This window comes from Leptosomus discolor, chromosome 2, assembly GCF_034619465.1.
Source record: "Leptosomus discolor isolate bLepDis1 chromosome 2, bLepDis1.hap2, whole genome shotgun sequence".
Classification (NCBI taxonomy): Eukaryota; Metazoa; Chordata; class Aves; order Leptosomiformes; family Leptosomidae; genus Leptosomus; species Leptosomus discolor.
In genome coordinates this window covers 124,165,387-124,184,737 of record NC_141392.1, presented here as the reverse complement: position 1 = coordinate 124,184,737, position 19,351 = coordinate 124,165,387, and positions in this window count along the sequence as shown.

The following is a 19,351-nucleotide window of genomic DNA, read 5'->3' as shown; positions in this document are numbered from 1 at the left end:
TCACAGCAGATCTCCCCAAACCCCAGTGACATCCCCCGCCCTAATCCTACACCATTGCCCAGGTGGAAGGAACGTTTCTTCCTGCCAGCAAACACTCAGGGCTGGATAAATGAGAGCAGGAGGGTTGATACAGCCTTCTTCCTAGAAGTGGAATCCAGGCCTTCAAAAAGAGACTTAAAGCCTGGTCCTTCCTCAGCCTCCCCAAAAGCTTCTGCTCAATGCAAAGTCTTGGTTGAGCCCTCTCGTCCAAGTGTTGGGCAGTAGGTCATGCCACACCTAAAACATCATCTTGGCCATGCTTGGCCATGCTTGGCCAAGACCTCTCTTTTTGGAATGAGCTACAGGTTGGGTGGTCACCTCTTGGCAGGGGGAGATCACGGCTCTGTTGGCCTCAGGTGTCCTCAGAGGCTGGGAATGTTTGACATTGGGAGAGACCTGAAAAAATGCTCCAGCCTACGTAGTTGAAAAGGCAGCAGCTTGTTGTATTGGCTTGTTTTTATGAGTTTAAAAGAATTTCTTGGCCACCACACTGTTAAAAGACAGGGATTTTATAGAGAAAGAGATATATAGATATATAAAATGCTAAACACACTTTTAGCACGGGAGAGCTGAGGTTTAAGAGGCTATTTCCTGGCTTAGTCTAATTCTCTTACTAGACATTTTCCTTCACCCTAAGTGAAATTCTGGCTGAATTAAAGAACCACTTTTCCTCTTATCTGTTGTTCTCTTATCTAAGTCCAAGGCAAAGGCTGGGAGCTGAGAGACAGCCAGGGCATACCATTTTACAGCTCACCTTCCTACTATTCCCCCAGGCTTGCATCAAATGCCAGGAAGATTTGTTAAAAAACAGTCTGTCATTCTCAACCCAACCATACGGGGGGAACAACAATGGGAAAACCACAAAATATATTGCTTTGCTGGATATCTTGACTTTTTGGGGGCTGATGTCTCCCAAAGTCTCCTACAGACCCCAGTGAAATAGTTGCACTATGATCTCTGTGGAGAACGGACCATCCCTTCCATTAAAAGGTCCAGGTCCATCCACGTGTGCGAGCCTCCTAGGGTGTCATGAAAAGGGAAGGAATAAAAACCACCAACCTGTTCATTATTTACTGTCACTGATTCTTTCTGGCTTCTGAGGCAGGCTGGTGAAACCAGCAGGAGCCAAGAGACCTCAGCTCCCTCCTTGACTCCACCACTGACTTACTGCTTAGTCCTGGGGAAGTCCCGCCGCTTATTTTCACCTCTTTCTTCACCTTCAGCAAAGTCTCTATCTTGGTTATAAAGGTTTCCAGTTTTGGGCGAGCAGGCTATGTTTGTTCAGCACCAACCACAACCAAAGCTCCTATTTCCAACTGATCCTCTTCATGCCATAGTGAGAACAATACTCATGCCCAATTAAGGTAACCCTTAACTAAAAACCCTCTTATATCCTTGGATTTTTCATTAGTGTTTTGTCCCAGAGTTATTCACACACCTCTCTCCAGGTTTCCTCCAGGTCCTCAAGGCATCATCAGCCTCTTCCATGTCTGTGTGTCCCAGACTTTGCGACTGATTTAGCTTTGCCAAGAGCTGCACTTCTCACTCAGGCCAGGTTTATTAGGTTTGCATTGTTATTGTGTGATGGGTCTGTTCCCTAAATTAAGAATACACTGCCAGGCAGAGGTGTTTAGAGCTCTTGAAACCAAATTAGCAACTGTCCGTTCTGCTCACATGCAGGTTCCTTAGAGATATCCTTAATTCAGGGTTCTTGCAGCCCACCTCCTTGAAGCTGTCTCTGCCAACACCAAGTGAAAAACCACCAGCAAAATAGGTCTTTTCTCACAGGGGCCAGACATCCTTCCAAGAAGGGCCCTGCTCTATGGTCAACTGAGCGTTGCAGCAGCCTCAGTGTCAAAGCCCAACACTACCCAACACTGGGTCTCAGGAGAAGCTGTTATTTCCAAGGTTTTCCAGAAATGGACAGGGCAATATTGGTATAGGTCTATGGCAGACTGCACAAGCTGCCATTGTGCCACTGTGAAGTTCTGCCTCTAGAGAAGTGTCAAAACAGGTATTGCCACAGGTAAAATGTGTCTGTAGTTGGACATACACTGGGGGACACTGGGGGGGACTGAGATGGTGCTGAATGCCCAGGTGTTTTGTTACTATTCTTTTCCTCATTGTTTTCACCATCCTTTCGCACTGTCAGTGTTCATCTGTAGACCAGGAGGCCAATAAAATTCAGGAAGTAGAAATCAGCAGATCCACCTCTGAGGGAGCCAAGAGGTCTTGGGTTGAAGCATAATCTCATGCCCAGAGCAATGAAAAGGCACAAAGCTCTGCTAGTGCTCCCAGCCCTCTCCCTCATCTCATGGGGAACTTTAGGAAAGTCTCCTGCTTTGATTTCCCCTCCTGCAAAACAGGAGTGAAATCTGCTTCCTCTCAGATTGGCTAGTGAAAAGGGATGTACAGCATCATAAAATGATGGTGGTTAGAATGACATGCCTCTTCCCATTCGAAACAGATACAGATCTGGCCCAATAATTCCACAAAATAATCTCGGTCTGAATATCTTTAATACACTGATCTGATTTAAAAAGAAACAGAAACCTGGAGTTAAAAAGCAGGTGGGTTTTATCGCCTTTTTTATTATTTAATTTGGCTGGAATGTCTTTCTTTTAAGATGAATGAACCTTCTGTTGACAGCAACTCCCTTACTTTTTGCTTTCAAACCAAAATTGACGGGACTTTAGGGGATTTTCTGTTAAAAAAGCCCCACCTTCCTCATAGTAGAAAGTGTGTTCAGCTGCCGTCATGAAACACTCTGGCTAAAACCACAATATCCTTCTGGGGAAGTTACACCACGTAGAGTAGTTGCAGCCCAGAACATTTCTGGTCTCTCCTGCTGCAGCAGGTTTAGATGTCCAGTCCTTCAGATGTCCACATAAATTCAGGCTACGGTAAGGACAACTTTTAGGGTGCCTGGGACCAGGTCAGCATCCCTGAGCCTACCTGCCACAATGCACTAATCAGGGCTTGGACCTCTTTAAAGTTACGGCGAGTCAGATGGTGTGTACCTTGGCCAAGGCCACCCAAGCTCCAGGGAACTCTGCCTCTAAGACACACAAAACTTGGTACAAGATACCTTGCCATGGTATATGTCTTCCTAAGACTGAGCACTTGCTCGCACGTTGCCAGAAAAGGTGTACATAACAGCACCACCTCGTGACACTTCCCTAACAACGGGCTCGGCCCCATCAGCCTTCGCTCTCTCAAGTCCTCCCATGTGAATCTGTGGGGGTGCTCACTTGGATAAGACAGGTTAGCTGTGAATTCAGCTCAAAGCCAGCCCTCAGAGAGGTGCAGGCAGTCTGGCCTTCACAAATACGTAGAACAGAGAGGCTGGCTCGCATTATTGCTGTCCAGCTCCCCAAGAAGTAATATCACCAGTAAAACATCATGGCCTACTTGGTTTAGGTGAAGATGTAAACAAATATAATCATCGGCATTACCTCAGCGACAGCTAAGCAGGGCTAAACCTGTGGGTGCCCAGTATTTGCTAGTAAAACTCTTTTTAAGCAGGAAACATGTGGCTTCACCTCGAGGCAAATCTCCTCCTGAGCATCAGTGGGGGAGATGAAAAACCTCCATCTAGCAGAGCATAAACTGGAGACCTCCAAAACTTTCCCGAGCAACTTTAGATTTCCCCAATAAAAATAATACGGTCGCTTCTTTGCATTTCCTCTAGCTCATCACACGGACCTGCCCAACCAGCCGTTGTCAATGCCTTTACCTCCCTCCTCTCACCCTTGGGGGACACCACTGCTTGGCCCAGCAGTGAAGGACCTCAGCTGACCCAGGAGACCTGTAAAGCAGAGCAGCAACCTTACAACCCAAACAGAAAATACAGCAGGTAGCGACACATTTTCTTTAGAAAAGGCGTATCAGAACTTTGCTTCTTCACATTGTGTCAACTGTGAGGGTTTTTTTCGTGCTGCAGCAATAGCCCGTGCTCACTAGAAGTAACCTCTGCATCTTTAAGTGCGTAATTCATGAGCTCTGCCAAGTGGACACAAAATTAATGAAGTTTAAATGAAGAGCTGCTCCCTTTTCTAGCCGTTTGATTATTTCTTTTGATTTAGTGTAATCCTGGCAGAGTGCTCCTGATCTAATCATAGGAGCTTGCACTTCGTGATCCAATTACCGCCAAGTTTCTGGACGTTGGTTTCGCTTTGATGGGAACTTTTTAAATGTGTGAACTTCGCAGGGGCTGGCTGACAGCTGTCAGCTCTGGGATCTCATTTTAATTATAGACCCAGTGGAAATGGGTGAAAATTAGTCGTCTCAAAACATTGTCTTGAGCAAGCAGGTTTCTTGTCCTGGGAAAGCTAGAATCCTTTTGGTTTTGGGGAAAAAAAACTAAATAGTATGATTTTCCACAGACCAGAACCTCTACTTCACCTTTAGCCAGTCTTGTAGCCTGTTTGTAGCTTAGACATGCAAACAGCTCCTGGCTCAGCATCGCTTCTAGCCAGAGTCCATGAATCCTGATACCTGGTACCTGTTCATACTCTCACCTACAGGTCTCCACCCCTCTGCCAAACCTGTCTGGAATGAATTAGTAACTTTAAACGCTATCTGGACAAACGTGCAGCCAGCACACTCACGTAGTTTCGTTTTTTAAAAGGAAGTTACAGACACAGAGATAACACTGTTTTCCAACAGCCTTCCCCAGCCCAAGCTTGCACAAAGTTGGGCTGAGAACTGATGATTTCAGTGCTCTGGGTGACAGAGCCCAAGACTGCTTTGCCCACCGATTTTCCAGTGCCGCCACCTAAACACCGTCACGTTGTACCCTCAGTCTTTCATGACCTACGGCTGCTGCCATCGCCAACCCCCTCCCAACACCCCCGAGAAGAGAAAGCAGCTCCCGGGATTCTGCCTTGAGAGACAGCATCACCCCCCTCCCCAGCTCCTAAAGCCTTCCTTGTGATGCTGCTGCTCCATGTTTGCTCATGTCCTCGCATTGTCCCCAGCCCTGATAACTCCTCTGGTCGACGTTATCGCCTTATCGCCACAGCGGCACTGCCGAGCCACCAGCCCTCCACGTTCCGCAGGGAGGGCACCAAGCTCCAGCCGCTGATAGACCTATCTATAAGCCCCTTCAGGATCGTTTTGATCAATGGCTTAATCTCTGTTTGTACGGTCAAACCCCTCCCTCCCTTGTCTGCGAGCTGGGTGTTGGGATGAGTGTCCCCTCGGCTCGTGCCACCTCAGAGATTGGCTACGTGGGGAGCACGTCGCATTCAAAGATCCACGATTTGCACCCCATGAGGCTTTATTACCCTTATTGTAGCAGACGGGCAACTGAGGTCTCAAGAGAGACGCAGTGGCCTCTCCAAAGTCTCAGGACAGCTGAGAATTGAGCTAGGGTTTCCCAAGGAACATCCTTCTCCTCCAACAGTCCTGTAAAGGACTGGCCAGGTCAGGGCATTGTTGTGCTGACAGCCGAACACAGGAGCCTCAGCCAGAGACTACTTCCATCTAAAGTCCTGATATCTTTTGAAGACGTGACCATTTGCTTGGCTTTATTTACCGAGCAGCCCTCTTCCAGTCAATGGAGCAGAGATAAGTACATTTAGAGATCTTGATGAGATCAGGACTCATCTGACAGGATAAGAGTAGGGTGGAGAAGAAGAAAGCAACAAAAGTAAAAGTAAAAGCTCATTGATGATCCAGGCTCCGAAACAGACCAAATCTGAAGGGCAGAGTTCTCCCTCACATGCTTGGTATTTTTTTTCAAAAATGGCCATGCAAGGCATCTGGGCTTCAGCACTGAAGCAGCAGCAGAGAGAAAAAAATGAGAGTAGGGGAAAGAGAAACCAGGAAAAATGGATCAAAATGGGAAAAAACTCTTCGTAATTTCACCTCCTTTTCTTTTTTTTTTTTTTTTTGTTTTCCCAAACATGAAAAATGTGAAATTGGCCAATAATTCTGAAAAAAAAAAAAAATCCAACACCATCAGATGGTGTCCTCACTCTCCACTGTGAGTTTAACATAGATGTCCAACTTTATGCAAGGGAAGGAAACAAAGCCTATTTCACAGAAGGAGGACCTGCCCTGGAGGCCCAGCTGGACTCATTTCAAATGCTTCCCGGTGGCATCTAAAGTATTGTCAGTAACTGATGAAGAGGGACAGTTTCTTCAGCTGAGAAGCACCCACCTCTCTGGAGTGACTGCAGAGCGACATGATTTGCCCAGACGCTTCTGGGCAGCTTTCAGCACAGGTCAGGGAATTGGCCGCAGAACCCTTAGAAACATCAAGTAAATTATAACAGAGTCCAGGCTTGGGTTTTGGCCAGGTGGCCACATCCAACCTGTTCAACTCCAGCTTCCAACTCAGAGTGGCAACAGCCAAACCACCTTGTGGGAACAGTCCTGGCAAGTTCCCACAAAGAGTTTGGGATATGTCTGGTTGGTTGTCCTTATAGCTGATGTCCAGCACCCTCGCTCCAGTGCAGCTAAACCTATGGGGAGACATCCTGCCTCAAAATCTGGCAGGAGACCCTTAGCAGAGAAATCATCCTCCCAGGGAACAGCAAAGCAAAATGGATGCGCAGCTGCTAGTTGCCACCATCTCCTGATCTCCACATTTGATGGGAATCCATCAGCTTCAGCCCGTGGGCCTCTGGAGAAAGGGAAAGGACTAGCCCTGGAAGATAAGTGGCCTGACTCTGGCCTTGGTTTCACCAGTTGCACCTCAGCCATGGTCCCTGCCTGGCGTAGATGCGGTATGGGTATGACTTGATTGGATCCTGTCCAGCTGAGGATGAAAATGGGACATCCATTTGGCCATTCACAGGAGGTATCTGGGCAGCAGAGGAAAGGAGTGGACCAGAGAGATTTCTGTGACTACGAATAACCCCTGAATTTTGCCCACAGCCTTGAGTGTTGGAAGAAAGCACAGATGGTAGGAGTAATTCTCCAGGCATCTGCCCCGTTGACACAGTGCCCGGGCTCCATCAGATGTGAACAGCTCAGCATGGCATCTTAACTCACACCGCCTCTGATTTGGGGCTGCAACCCCAAGGACTTGGGGCAGGAGAGGCAGGCACAGCTAAGGCTCAAAGGTGCCCTTTGTGTAACCAGTCACTGGAAAACGAAAGATTTTAAGGTGCCCTTGAAAAAAAAAACAAAAGTGATTTATTCCAAATGGTATATGAGGATGCTCAGAACAAAGAGGAAAACCTGTGTTCTTAAGTGCGTCCCGCCTAAAACCTCAAGGCCAGGGCTGATGTGACCCAGCTACGATACTGAGATCTGCTCAAAAAACAGGTGAGTACCAGAAACATCTGCAAGGGGTGATGACAGCAATGTGCATCTGATGCAAACGAGTGAGAAAAACAACACTGAGGACTTCCCTGTTATCCTGGGGTTTGGGGCAGAGAACTGGGCTTTGTCGTATTTTTAATAACATTTTCCATGGAAGATGAAAAGCCAGGAAATAAATAGTTAAACAACAAAGGCCTCGTTGGGGTTTTTTGTCTGTGTGTTCGGTTTTTGCCTGCAACAATATAAAATGTAACATCTTTTGCATGTTCTGTATTTTTTCCACTGCATGCTGTTAACAGCCAAGGCTTTCTAGACTTGCAGGAATGCAGTAAGAAGGCAGAATTTTGAAAATGTTTTTTATTCTCTATATGAACCCAAAAAAAAGGAAGACTCTTGAAAGAAGGAATACATTTTTTACTGAAAGTTAAGGAAAATATTTCAACATTTTTTCAGCTAAAATGAGTAAAGCCCATCTAGATTCATGCTCCTGTTATATTGTCCTTTCAAGAACCAAACCTCAACCCTAAATGTATGTGAGAACAATTAGAAAAGTTTAAAATTCCTGCTTACAGCTGTTCAAGCCCAGCTTTTCTTTTTATTGAGTGCAACCAGCCATTCATCCAGAAATGTCTTCAAACTTTCTTAAAACAGGCAAACCAACCAAAACCAAACCAAAAACCCCAAAGTGAAAGTGAAAGTGAAATTAAATTAGAAAATATAAATTTTAACAAAACTATTCCATTTTGGAGCTTTGTTCAGCCAGGAACAAAAAAATGTTGAACCTTGCAGTCTGCTGATTTTGTATTTCTGCCTCTTCCAGACAAAACACAAATGGCATTTTTCTGAATTTGGGGAGGATTTTCCACCGAACCAAAACAATGCATTTCCTAATCAGTCCTACTTCTGACACGCGTGTTTGTCTGGATTGCACATTAGACGTACGGCTCTACCGCAGTCTATACGGAAAGGTGCTAAAAATTTGCATGTCAGAAGAAGACAGCATACCAAAAGTATATATTTTACAGAGGATCCCTCTGTGGGTGCATGCAGCCGTTTCCTCATGGTGGTTTACGTATCTTTGGGTGTCGACAACTGGATGCCTCCAACGTCCCACTGGCATTTCACAGCTGTTCTGCCAAAAATACATAATCCTGTGTTAGTGCTCTGTGAGAGATGGGTCCTGTCCTGGATCTGCTATCCCCCACGAGCCTTTTAATCACCCTTTGCCTTGTCTTCCCAGATAGTGAGATCTACCTACCCTGCAGTGCTGCTGTGAGGCTTAACTTGGTAATCTTCATAAAGTGACCAGGGATTCTTTGTAAAGAGAAAAAGAAAAGAAAAAAGAAAAACATATGACCCAGCCTGATTTTGCTCTCACATGGCCAAGGAGCGACTCCCGGGGAGCTGCGGCTGGTGGGCGTGAGCAAGCCCAAGATCAGCTGTCTCTCTTGGAGGTCTCATTGCAGAGCACAGGAGCCATCCTTCCTTTAGCAAGGGTGACACTGCGGTGACACGTGTTTTTCCAGCCCATGTGAAGACCTGTGATTTTGCAACATCTCTGCTGTTATGTACTAAATCGAAGTCTGCTTTGTTGCTCTTGCTCGAAATGCTGTCAGTGCCTCTTGTCACCAGCTCTATATTCCCCTTAGAGTCAACCACGAAGATGGTGGCCACCTAGACGGGAGAGCAAAGACCTCTGCCTCCGCCCAGGGCCCCTGAAAGGTCAGAGAACCCTGCTCACCCTAAAAAAGGTGAAGGCTGCCAGGCAAAAGCGTACTTTCCTTTTCCCCAAAGATATCAACTGGTCTAATAAAAGCTACACCCTCTCCCTGCGCTCCTGCTCCTCCTTTACCACTGCTTTTATGTGACTAGCAAGAATGCAAAGCCAAAGAAATCTCAGACTGGTTATGGGATAAGACCCCAAGGGCAGGTGCAAGATGCAGTTCACACTGTCCACCTCAAGCAGAGGTTTCACTTTCCTTAATGGCAACAGATGAGGCTCTCCCACCACGCTCCTTACAGCACCATCCAGTCCCTGGTACCTGGCCAGGGTAGGACAACATGGGGCTGAGCCCGAGCTGCTCTCTCCTGCAAGCCAAGAGCTATATACACCTGGTCAAGCCCTGTCTGCTCAGCCAGGTGAGCTACAAACTCAAATAGATGTGTCTCCAAGGCTTTATCTAAATCTGTATCTTTACTTTTTCCACCTGGGACAATAAATAAATGGATGGATGGATGGAGGGATAGATGGATGGATGGACTGATTGACAGATGAAAGCTAGAACGACACAGACATTCAAGTCCAGGCTTCTCCTGCATCTAACTGGCTTGCTTTTTTTTATTTCAAATAAAAACCTCCAAAACTCAAACGATGCCCAGGAGTCCCCCTCTCCCCCTCCTGCACCACCAGCCCCAGGATTCAGAACTTTCCTCCGGACTCGTATGATGCACGAAAAATCAGAGGTGCGTCTGTCTCCAAGAGTATTGGCTAACAGATATTACTGTTTATTAACATCAACACTGTATTAATGATTTAAGAATGAGAGCTGATTAGATAGAAATTTGCCAGCATACCTGAGTGTTCTTCCCATGGTGTGCTGCACTGGAGTTTTGCCTAACGGCAACAGCACCATGTCATGATAAAACGAAGTTTCCCGTTACAGCACCTTTTACAATGACAGCATGTCGTGGGTTTTCTTGCTTTTCCCCACAGATGACAAGATACCACCTTCACCCAAGATTTTCCACCCTGGTCAGCATTCCTAGGTTGATGTGAAGCTGCTTGCTGGGTCTGAAAGCGAAAGCCAGGCTCGGTTTCGGCAGATTTGAGGGATCATCAGCTCTGCTGCTCTCTAGTAATGCCAATGCATTGGCAATATTAACACCTGTGATATTTTTCTTTGTGGTACAAACCCAAAAGAGAAGAAGCAGGAGAGCGAGCAGGCTCTTCCCAGCGTTAAAGCTGGAAGCTTTATTTGTGCAGCGATGGGAATCGTGGTGGCATAGTCTGAATTCCTGAGCGAGGCTGGGGCAAGTTGCAACGTTCGCCTGGCTGGAGAACGGCAGCACAAGGGGTGCTCTGAGTGGGTTTTTGGTGGGACATTTCTGGAAAGTTGGGTGGACCCATTGTTAGGAAAGGAGAAAATGCCCACGATTTTGCCTCAACTCCAGAAATTGTTGTGTAGATCACATGGAAATGAGATACGATCCAAAGAAGCCCTGACAGCGCTTGGGGATTAATGACTATTTATTAGCACCAGCTCTGCTTATCCAGCTGCTGATCCTAAACATCCCGAGCGCCGAAGGAGCCGAGTCCTTCCCACGTGCAGCTGTTCTAACACCTCTCAGGATATCTGAGGCTTTTCAACCCCCAATTCCTGCAGGAGTTTGGGTCCTCCTTTGCTTTGTGAAGCTGAGGCCACGGGATTTGGAGGAGGCTGTGAGAGCATATTCTGAGCCCCAGCCCAGAGTCCCAAGCTCAGGGAATTTTGTCTGTGTCAGATGCAGGTGAAGAGAGGAAGATTTCCATAAAGCTTCCAGCTGCCTCTGCTGTCCCTTGTTGGAGGACACTGGTCAACCTCAGATCACACGCTCATCCTGTGCCAGAGGGTTTTCTTCCTTATTGGAAAAGAGTAGACATTTTTATGCCTTTTTTTTTCCCAAGTTTTCCACTTTTAAAATTGTCAATATTTTTTGTTTTTTTGACTGGTAATCTAGTCCAAGGTCAAACCAACCTCCTGCTTCACCGCTTAGTCCTGCCAGCACTTGCCTGCACGTGAAACCCTACTTGTCCTTTGCTCACGTGAGAGCATTTCACGTGGATTTGGCACTTGGAGCACTGAGCATCAGCATGAAAATCTACCGTTTGGCTTTGTGGTTTCACTGTTGCTTCTTTTTTTTTTTTTTTTTGGTTTGTTTGTTTTCCTGTTTAGAATAGGTGGATTAATTCAAACCCATGCAACCCACCGATGTGTCAGTGCAAGGAGAGAAATGTTTTTTTCAGCCTAGAAGGAAATCAGTGATGACGCCTCCATCCTGACACTGCATCTGCCACCCAGGGGCGGAGAATTTGGGTCGGGTTTGGCCCTTTCTCATCATATCCAACCCCACCGCTGCACTTCCCACAGCCCAGTGCCCGGTGGGTGATGCTCGGAGGGGGAGCAGGGGCATCCCGTCCGGGTCCAGCCCTTCCCTTCCCGGCGGCGACGGGGCTGGCCGGGGCACTGACCCCAGCGCCGGGGAGTCTGGAGTGGAGCCGGCGGCTGCCGTTCCCCGCCATCAGCCCACACCTCATCAATAGGGGCTGACAGCCGCGGCCTCGCCGCCCCGACGGCACCGCTGACGGCTCGGCATGGCCAGGAGTCGGGGCTGCAAGGGGGCAGCCCCCTAAATTGGGGTTGCAGGCAGACCCAAGGGTCCAAAGTGTAGGCAGCCCCGTCAATGCGGGCTGTTGGGAGATCAATGGTTTTGGGATACAGGCAGCTACACGGGGTGGAGTGCAGGCAGGGAGGCGGGTCTGAGATGCAGGCAGGGCTGTGGGTCCAGGTGGAGGCAGTCCCAGGGGGTCTGGGGTGCAGGCAGCCCTGTGGGTCAGGGTGCAGGCAGCCTTGTGGGTCAGGGTGCAGGCAGCCTTGTGGGTTGGGAAGCAGGCAGCACTCCTGATCTGGGGTGCAGGCAACCCTGTGGGTCGGGATGCAGGCAGCACCATTGATCTGGGGTGCAGGCAGCCCTGCGGGTCAGGGTGCAGGCAGCGCTACTGATTTGGGGTGCAGGCAGCCCTGTGGGTTGGGATGCAGGCAGCCCTGCGGGTCAGGGTGCAGGCAGCGCTACTGATCTGGGGTGCAGGCAGCCCTGTGGGTTGAGATGCAGGCAGCACTCCTGATCTGGGGTGCAGGCAGCCCTGTGGGTCAAGGAGTATAGGCAGCCCCATGGGCCAGGACACAGGCAGCCCCATGAGTCCAGGGGGTCCAGGTATCCCCACAGCCATGGAGTGCAGGCAGCCCCATAGGTCTGGAGTAGCGGCAGCACCACTTGTCAGGGGGTACGAAATGCCCTGTGGGTCTGGGAGACAGGCAGACCCAAGGGTCCAGGCAGGCGTGGGTCTGGGGGGGTGTTACAGGCAGCACCACTTGTCAAGGGCTGTAAGGAGCCCCATGGGTCTGGGGGCACAGGCAGCCCCATAGCTGAGGTGGTACTGACAGCCACGTGGGTGAGGGCTCAACAGAGAGACCCGTAAGAGGGATCCACAGGGAGGGATACACCGATGCAGCCACATGTGACAATACAGTGACAGGTAAGGACATATAGTGACCGGGTATGGACAGACAGACACATAAGTGAGAGACAGAGGCACACAGATAGATAAATAAACAGGTATTTCAGCAAGCAGACAGGCACAAATAGGCAAATAGACATAGAAATAACTAGGAAGTTACACAGATACATGGATATATGCCTAGGTGAACAGGTTGATATATGGAATGGATATAACGATATATGGATAAATGGGTAGATGGATACATGGGTAGATAGATGGACAGATGGATAGATGGACAGATGGATGAATGTACAGATCCATAGTGACACTGCTTGAAGTTCTGCGCTGCCAGGGCTCCAGCCTATGCATTTCCAGGCAGCTCAGCCTTCTGCCTGATGCAGGAGGCTTCTCCAGCCCCTCCGACATGGGAAGGGGCTTGTCCTTACTGCCAGACACGAGGGGCTGTGCCGGGGCCTGAGCCACCGGCCGGCGCCCAGCAGGCGGGAAGGTGACAGCATACCGCGGGCGTGCTCCCCAACCCGCCTTTGGCTCTCATGACGTCAAAGCACAGCAGCTTTGACCGTAAAACTGTGCGCGTGGACGGCGGTGTGAGTGGGCCACGGGAACCCCGGCAGCGATGCACCCCCGTTCATCCCCTATGGGCTCCCGCCGCCCCTTGCAGGCGATTCTCACTGGGGGTCGCGGGGGATCCCCCCACCCACCGGTGACGTGCGCCCGCAGGTTCCCATGCGGCGCAGCCCCTCTTCGCCGGGGGAAGCCTCCTCTGTGCTGGGCTTTCATGGCTCCCCGCCAGTTGAGAGGGTCCCAGATGGGGAAGTGCAGAGCCCTCGTTTTTTAGGCTCAATTCACTTGATTTTGGCAGTAAAGCCAGAGAGAAACGTAGCACATCGATCCACACTGTATTTTCAGCGTATCCTGGGACACCTCTGGCAGCAGGGATCCTCCAAGCACACGCAGTGACACAGACACACGTGGCATCACGCAAGGGCACACATGTTCACATCCAGAGGCCCCAGTTTCCCTAAAGTTCCCAGTTCTGGGTGGGTTTTGGACCCTGACTCTCCTCAGCGCTGACCCTCATCGCTCAGCCACTCTCCCCTCCTGCTGCATGGGAGCACGAAACGTGGCTCCACGCACCTCTGCATCCCACGGCTTTGTCCTGGAGGAAGCAATTTGTATTTATTTCCACCAGGAAAAAAATAATAGAATAAAAGAGATGTAATAACACAGTATTTGGGGGCAGAGGGGGTGGTCAAAAAGGATGTTAAAATGCCCCTGACTCACTGCTGAACCGTGATGCTTTTTGGGCACCAATCTCCCAAGCGGGAGTACCTGGTTTTTGCCTGGGGGGAGTGTAGGCGAGGGGGGTGGTGGCATTTTAGGACCACTGCCATCCGCTGAACAGATACTACGTGTGCTTAGGAAAGTGTCTGAAGGTGCGACAAGAGACTTTGATAAATCGGGGGGGGGGGGGGGGGGGGGGGGGGGCTGGGGAGGGTTGGTAGCCAAAGCAGGGCCCCCTCCAGCTCTGATACCTCCCTGCTCACACTCTCCCTCAGCTGGGGGTGGGGGGGGATTGTGTGTGTGTGTCCCCCCAGCTGTGGGGTCGGCTGGCCGCACTCTCCTGTGGGGATTCCTTGGGTCGGGGTGCCCCAAGACACGGGCAGGGGTGCAAGGGGGTGCCCCGGATCAGCCCTCCCGGGAGGTCCTAGCAGCACTCCACTGGGGTTTGATGCTCCGGGGTCGCCCCCTTGCTCTAGATCGGGCAGGAGCGGGCAGGGAGGGGGGGCAGCAGTATCCCCCCCCCCTGCCTCCATCCCTAAACCCCCCCCCCCTTCCCAAAAGGCGGGCGGGGGAGGCGGGGGGAGGCGGGTGCGCTCCACCGCGGTGCCTCCCCGGGATGTCTCCAGGGCTCGCAGGGCGCCTCGCCGCCCCCCTTCCCGGCCAGACACACCCCCCCCCCTCCCTCACCGGGCCTGATCCTGCTGCTGCTCCCAAAAAAACCAGCCTGTCCCAGTCCCCTTGGGACACCCCCCCACCACCACGGCGCTTCCACCTCCCAAATTGCACCGGCTGCTCTAAGGCAGCGCCGTGCAAACCCCGCCGGCTGCAGCTCCTCATCCCCTACACCTACAGGTCTGGACCTATAGATATATACCTATGGATCTATACCTCCCGCAGATGTCATCCAACCGAGGACATTGGTATTTTGGAGACCAGTTGCTCGCCCCTCGCTGCCCCGGGGTGGCCCGTCCCCTCCAGCAGCCCGTGACGCCCAAACACCCCCAACACACTTCTCCCCTCGTTCCAAGACCCCTTCCAAGGCATGGAATAAATAAAATAATTATTTTTTTTTTAAAAAAAAAAAGTTCAAAAATACCCGTGCACTCTCGGCGCAGCCGCCGGCGGCTGCGTTTATCCCTTTTGCTCTGCTAAAACCACACTTGCCTGCTGGGTTATATTTTTTTCTTTTCTTTTCTTTTTTATTTTTAACCGGTTTTTTTTGTTGGTTTTTTTTTTTTTTTTAATCTTGAATTTTCAGCACAGCTCCGCGGAGAAAATTTTCACTCAGCTTTCCTCTCTCTCTCCCCTCAGCCCCTATTCCTAATGTTTTGGGGGTTGTTTGGGTTTTTTTTTTGTTCGCTGCCACTCGCGAGTGCATCTATCAACACCCGGAGATTTAACTCTAAAACCGCCGCGGCATTAACAGCGATGCGGGGGGAAAACAACAACAAAACCAAACCCCAAAACCAGCATCGCATGGATTTATTTCCTCCCGGGGGGGCGGGGGGGGGGGGCGGGGGGGGGGAGGGGGGAAGAGCGGGCTGGAAAGGAGAGTGGAAAGGCCGAGGTTTGTCCCACGGGGTGATTTTCAGCCAGATTTCGTTAGCGGCTCGGCTTTGCGAGAGAGCGCACTCCAATCGCAGGGAAAAAAAGCTCCTCCGAGTGCACGGCAGAGATTTTCTTTTCCCTTGTCGCTGCACTCCGCTGTGTCCCATCCTCTGCTTTTTTGGGGGGATAAAAAGCGTCTCCGAAATTCATCCCCTCCGTCGTGGCTGTTCGTTTACACCGGGCTCAGCTCCTCACGGCATTTTTCGGGGTGTGCACCCCGCCGAGGCGCGATGAAGGACCGATGTCTCCCCGCTGAAAGAGGCTGGGTCCGGCCACGCACACGCAAAACCCACCACGGGATTAATTTTTTGTGTGTGCGTGTGTGGTTTTTCCTGGAAGAGGCAAAGGCAAGGCAGGTCTTTGAAACCGTCTCTGCTCCTTGTAGAGCTGCTCGGGATGTTTTAATCGTTTATAATTGGATTTTGGCTTGGGTTTGGGTTTTGTTTTGGTTTTTTTTGGTTTTTTGTTTTTTGTTTTTTTCCAAGGAAAGCGCTGATATTCAGTAGGAACTCAACGAAGCTTCAGCAAAGCGCTGGTTTGGCAGAGAAAATCGCCAGAGGTTTTGCAAGGCGTGGAGAGGGAGATGCGTGTCCGAAACCCATGAACATCTGGATCCGCAGCTGCTTTGGGGAAGGAAAAGACCAAAATACATCGATATATTTAACTCTCCCTGCTTTCTTTACATGCCGATGGCCCGGTGTTCATAAGCATATATATATATATATATATATATATATATACACACACATACACACAGCGTGGTATAAATTGCGCTGCATATATAGGTATGGCAGTATATATATATTTATTTTAACGTAGTATTTACACGTTTATTTTAAGGTGTTTTTAACACACGTTCCCGCGTCCAATATGCGTTAAGTCCCACCTATATGCGATATTTGTATTGGTATATATATAACTACACCCTGATTATTGCACAAATATCCCTCCCGTGTGCTTCAAGCAGAAATACCCCCGCCGCACGGAGCGGCGCCGTTGCCGATATTTCTGCGTATTTATGCGCCTGGAATTCTATTTCTACACGTGCCTACAACCATCTTCGTGCCGATATTTGTGTATTTGCCCAGATTTCGCTTTAGCCGCGTTTTTAGCCTTGGCCGGTGCACACACGCATCCCTCTTTTTTTGGGGGGAAACCCTCCTTTTTCGGGCTTTCCCACCTACGGAGACCTTGTGTCCCCCACCTCCTCCCCGGGGGCCGCGGAGTAACGGAGTGGGGGGCTGCGGGCGGAGGATGGGGGGACCCCACATCCCCCAGGACACGCTCCCAGCCCCAGGCACCCCCCGAGCGCTCCCTTCGCCTTCTGACCCCCCCCCAATAAATCGCTCCCCCCCGTCTTTTTTTCACCCCCTGCTCCCTCCGCGTCTTCCATACAAAGATTTTTAGTTTCTTCAGGGATTTTTACTATCCGAGCCCCAAAAGCCGCTGCCAGCCCACCCCCCGGGTAGAACCCCCGATTTTCCAAGGGGAACCCCCGAGCCGGGGTATAGGAAATATTACGGGTGTGAGCGTTATTCCCGGGAAGCAGGGCTGGGGGACCCCCCCGTCTGGAGCCACCCCAAGGTGAAATGAGCCCCTGGGAGAGGCGGGGGTGCGGTGAGGGGCTGAGCCCCCCCCCCCCCCCCCCCGTGAGCTCGGTGCCCGGTGGGACCCCCGCGTTGTAGCGGGGTGCAGCCGGCCCCGGGCTGTCCCTGCGCTTCACCATTAACCCTGAGACCCTGCAGCGCACAGGGGAGGCAGCGGGACACACACACACACACACACACACAAGAAATGAGTATCCAGTTTAGGGGGGTGGGCACCCCCAAACGGGCTGGGGTGGAGGGGAGAGCAGCTCCCCTCTTCGCTCTGCTTGGACCATGAATGAATTGGGAGCAGGAGCTTGGAGAAATCCCCCTTCCCCGCCTTGTGCAATATCCCCAAGGAAGGGGGGGTGCCTCCAAAGGGATTGGGGAGGGTGGACGGGGACATTCCCCCCCCCCATCCCCCGAAAATACTCCTAATTATTTCTGCGAGCTGGGCATGGGTGTCCCCTCCGGGTGCGTGGGGAGATGCAGAGCAAGGCTGCCCGGCTGGACTTTGCCTGCAGCCCGGGGCGCCCAGGTGGCCATGCCCGGGGTGGTGGCGTGATTTTATTATTTTATTCTTTTTTTTTTTTTTTCCTTTTTTTTTTTCTTTTTTTTTTTTTACCGCCCGGCAATGAAACCTGGCGCCCGGCTGATGGTGCAATAGATATTACACCCCCCCCCCCCCGCTCCACTTACACCCCCCCCCCGCCCTTTCCTCCCGTCACCGCCCACTTCCACGTGACGTAGGCAAACCAGTCAGCGAGTGGGGCTGGGGAGTCTGGCCACACTGGGGAGCCAAGTTGGGGGGGGGGGGGGGGGGGAGACAGAGCCCCGCTTGCCCTAACACCCTTCCCTGTCCCCCACCCCGGCTCCAAGCAGGAGCCAGGCATCTCATAGCCCTGCGCCTTCCCCGCAGCGAGGGGGTGTCCTGCCCCACGGCCTCGTCCCCCTCCACCCCTTGCCCCCCCCTCAGCACCGAAGGTGGGTAGCGCTTCTCTGTCCCCTCGCTCCTCTTCCTCACTGTCACGCCGAGCCCCTTCCTACGGGCCTTCCCTGAAAGCTTCCTCCTATTATCTCCTCGGGCTTGAAAACGGGCTCGATTTTGGCTTTTTTGGGGAGGGGGGTGTGATTTTTTTCTATTATTATCATTTATTTTTAAAGCAGGAGGGGAATTCACTCCTTTTTCCCTTCCCGTGGATCCTGCTCCTCTTTGGAGAGTCCTGTGGAAACGCTCCATCCTAGGCTGGTTACATGCACACAAACCAACCGCTTCTCTGTCCCCTGGGTTTCGGGGCTTGGGGGGGAAAGCAAAGCTCCCGTAAACCCCCTTCTTCCCGGCTCGCTTCCATCCTTACCCCTTCCCCAATGCTGCCTCCAGCTTCTCCCTTTCCTCGGCCGCCGGCCGGTCTCCCGCTGTCCTCCCGGGTATCAGTCCTTATCTCCCAGTTATCTCTTCTGCTGCTAAATTCAGCCCAGCGGAGGGGTTCAGCCTGGGGAATCTGCTGGTTAAATCTAAATCAGTCCCAAGAGTTATTTCTCCGGCCATAATCCCCCCACCACCACCACCATGCCCCTAATCCAGCCCTTGTCCCAGTGTGAGATGGTTTTCCAGGCTCCTTCCATGATCTGCAGAGAAAACAGCATCTCAGATCATTTCACTCTCCTCCCAGACCCTCCTTGGGGAACGATATTTCACCCCAAACCCCCTCCATAAGTGTTTTTTTTGGGGTCTCGCCATTGCAAGGCCCCAGTGGCACCCCATGGCCTGTGCCCTGCCTGAAAAGCAGCCTTTCCACCCCACCCCCCCCCCAAAAAAAGGAGCCCAAATCAGAAAAATCAAACCAACATGGGAAAAAAGCACCCACCCTGCCCCTTGGGAATGCCTCCCCATCCGCACCCACGGCATCCCCAGTCAGCCCACTGTGCTTCCAGCTTCTCCCAGCTCCCCGCGTGGGAAAAATGGGGGGGGGGGGGTGTGTGTTAAAAACACCCGGGAGGGGGAGTTCTGTGGGAGCTGCTCAGGCTCTGCATGCAAGTGGGTCTGGGCAGCATTGATAGGGGGGTGCAGCAGTTAATCCCCCCCCCCCCCCCCCCGCTTTAAGCACCCCCTTTCCACCCGTGGCCGGCGTTTTGGGGGTGCAGACACACGTGGGGCGGGCGTGGGGTGGGAGGGTAAAGCCAGCCAGCCTTCCTCCTCCTCCTCCCCCCCCCCCCCCCCCCCCGTTTTCCCCACCGTCTGCCTAATTTAATTCTCCCCCCCCCCCACCCCCCACCCCTC